Raw genomic sequence first — 3496 nt, forward strand, 5'->3', positions numbered from 1 at the left:
AAGGCATGGCCGCAAAAATGGCGCGGCTGCATGGCGCGGCTGCGACCAAAGATGGCGCTGGCTCCCGCCTTCCATCTTCCCGGTGACGAGTGCTCTCTGTAAAAAACAACTCCTTATATGGCTATGAGTTGGCTCCTAGTTTGCTTCCATGTTTGCAGCCCTATCGGTATATGCCACCTGGTGCTTCGGGATTGGCCATCCAGGAGGCTTATAACCGGAGCACGGGGGTGGAGGAAAAGAGAAGCAGGAAGAAGCGGGCAGAAGAAGCGGGAGAGAAGATGTTGTAAAAGGTCCTGAATAAACCGCCTGAAAGAAGAACCTGTTGTCGCGTCATCCTTGTGGGAAGAGGCGGTCACGACAGAAAAAGATGGAGTAGGTGCTGTGACTCAAGTAGTAGCACTAGCATTGAGCTGAAGTGCTGAGAGACAGCACCCAGGACCCCCAGTTCAAGCCCCACAACCAACAAAAACAAAACAAAAACAAAACAAAACACAATCTCTCACTTTTGTGTGCTCAACATTGTGACACTAGTGCTTCAGTGTAGGGCTAAGATTTTAGGTGTGGACATTTATCAACACTCCTGATTCAGATTCTAATTGATAAAATTTTTAATCAATGTTTTGTTCTTATTAATTTTGCTCTTTGTAAATTCACATATACCTATAAAAAACAGTGTGGCCATCCAAATAACATTCTCAAAGTACTTCCTAATGATGACTTACAAAAAGTTGTATTATATTACAATAAGGAAAGCAATGCTACAAATAAGGAAAACGAATAAATAAATATTAATGATTAATAAAATAAATAACAAAACAATTACCTGTTTCTAGCATTTGAAATGTACTACATATTCGATTTATTATTTTCTCATATTGCTGTACATTTAAAACTGCCTACGTCTATGATGTTCAACAAGAATTTTATAGGCTATGAGTAGCCTTTAAAGTTACCCACTAAGATTATTATTTGTGGTTCATCTCATCATTTGTATATGGCTTATACCATCATTTGTTCCTCGCTAACATGTAAAGTAAGGAAGCCCTTAAATTTTAACAGAAACTGTGAAGTTAATGTCTTAAATCTTCACTCTGCTTCTTTACACAAACACTTTGCAACTTCTCATTAGTAAAGTTTGTATAAACTCTGAAATGTACATACTTAGTAGTATATGACTGCTACCATGAATCTTAAATGCTTTATGTAAAAGTTTTACAACGTGCTAAATAGTCTTAATTTTGGCATATATGAGCAAATTCCCAAAATTAAACATATTTGAAACATTAAAACTTTTAACAAACCTTAACACTTTCTATAGTGTTCATAATGGCAGGTTCCTTGTACAGAATAATTGAATTCCTCCTCCTATACATCCGCTGAACAACAAATATCTGGAATTATTTTGTTTTTGACATGTCAATCTTGACTTTATACTTAAATGTATTCTTATGTAAGAAATACATGGTTCTAAAATTTCACAACAATTCTTTTGAATTTAATTTTTGTGGAATTGTCTAGTTTAAGAAAATCAATTACACTTTATATATAAAATTGTTCTGTGCTCAATTCAGTAGCACATACACTAACATCGGAACAATAAAGAGAAGAATAGCCCCTGACTGAGGATGACACTCGAATTCCTGAAGCATTCCAGATTTTTGAAAGAACAGATGCTGGATGGGATGTGGACAGAAGGGAACCTTAATGCCTTGTTGTTAGGAGTTTAAACTTGTTTGAAGACTTTGGAAAGTAGTTTGGAGGTTCCTCAAAAGACTACATAGAGCGCCCCTAAGACCCAGCAATCCCATTTTGAGCATTCACCCAAATGATCACAAACAAGACCATACTAAAACTACCAGCAAAACTATGTTCATTGCAGCATTAATTAACAAAGCTAAGATACATAACCAAACCCGATGCCCCACAGTAAACGAATGGACCAAGAGAATGTGTGTGTGTGTGTGTGTGTGTGTGTGTGTGTGTGTGTGTGTGTGTGTGTGTGTGTGTGTGTGTGTGTGTACTGGAATTCTATGCCTCCATCAGAAAGAATGACATCACCCAGTTTGTTAGGAAATGGAAAGACTTGGAAAAAATTATATTAAGTAAATTAAGCCAGGCCCAAAAAACATAGGTCCCATGGTTTCCTTATTTTCAATAACTAGTATGTGTCTGCTACAAGCAGAAAACATAAGTTGATGTTAGGCAAAACGAACCCCAAGATAAGGATTCAAATGGTTTTTCTTTCTTGCGATTGTTTCTAAGATATTTATAAGAAGATTTCTTTGTTGCTTTGTATGTTCCTCCTGCAAGCTAAAGCCCCTGTTTTCACGGTATTTGATGTTGGTATAATTTGTGGAGTAGAAGGGAAAGACAAATCGTTTAAATAGGGATGCAGGTGGACCCATTGCAACAATGAGATGAACAAGTCGTTATGTCAAAAAATAATTTTGGCCGGGGGTTGAGGGATGTGGACAGTGGGGGGGACTGGGGTGGGGGAGGGGTTGGTGGGTGTGGGGGGTGAGAGATGGGCAGGGATGGGAAGGGGAAACAAAGGAGCAAGTGGACCCATTGCAACAATGAGATGTACAACTCCTTATGTCAAAAAATGAACTTTACAACTTTGGGGGGAGAGGACCGGATGGGGGAAGTGGAAGAGTATGGGAAGGGATGGGAAGGGGAAACAAAGAGGAGCAACAATGCTTGATAAGAAATGTACTCGTTATCTTGCCCATGTAATTATAACTCCTCTGTCAGTATTTTCACAATAAAAAAATGAAATGTACTCAATAACTCGCCCATGTAATTGTAACCCCTCTGTATGGCATTTTAACAACTAAAAAAAAAAGAAACATAGGTCCTATGGTATCCCTTATTTGCAATAACTAATGTATGTCTGGGATAAGCAAAGAAGGTATGGTAAGGAGAAAAAAAGTAGTAGGCAACAATGCTTGATAAGAAATGTACACATTACCTTTTCCATGTAATTGTAACTCCTCTGTATGGTATTTTCACAATTTTAAAAAAAAAGGTCAAAAGCATGTGCATATGACTAGATAAGATGATGTTACGGTAAATGAACTCCATGATAAGGACACAAGTGGTTTTTTTATTTCTTCCTGTGGTTTCTAATATATTTATAATGTACGATGTGATTTTTTATATGTGCATACCCCACAGTTAAACCCCTGTTTGAACTGTATCTGATGTTTTTGCACTTCCATCTTGTATATACACTTCTCTAACATGGGGATGGAAAGGGAAAAAAACAAAATGCTTAAATAAGGATACAGTATGACCCATTGCAACAATGTGACACACAAAACAGAATGTTGAAAAATGAACATTACAGTTTAGGAGGGTAAGGGAGGGGAGTGTACTTGTGGAGGTGGGAGGGAAGGGATCGTGGGGGAAAACAAAGGAGGAGGTAACAATGCTTGATAGAAAATGTACTCATTACCTTTTTCATGTAACTGTAACCACTCTATAGAGTACTTTT

The 3496-nt window shown here is 37.7% G+C and overlaps 1 non-coding gene across 1 annotated transcript; it reads left to right on the top strand.

Annotated features, from left to right (window-relative positions):
* Positions 1-1558: 1558 nt before the first annotated feature.
* LOC122127810 lies at positions 1559-1660 on the top strand. The gene has a single exon (XR_006151294.1). It is a non-coding gene; the product is annotated as a U6 spliceosomal RNA (small nuclear RNA).
* The last annotated feature ends 1836 nt before the right edge of the window (positions 1661-3496 follow it).

Source organism: Dipodomys spectabilis, unplaced genomic scaffold (assembly GCF_019054845.1).
Source record: "Dipodomys spectabilis isolate Male_0828 unplaced genomic scaffold, ASM1905484v1 ptg000312l, whole genome shotgun sequence".
NCBI classification, from domain to species: domain Eukaryota; kingdom Metazoa; phylum Chordata; class Mammalia; order Rodentia; family Heteromyidae; genus Dipodomys; species Dipodomys spectabilis.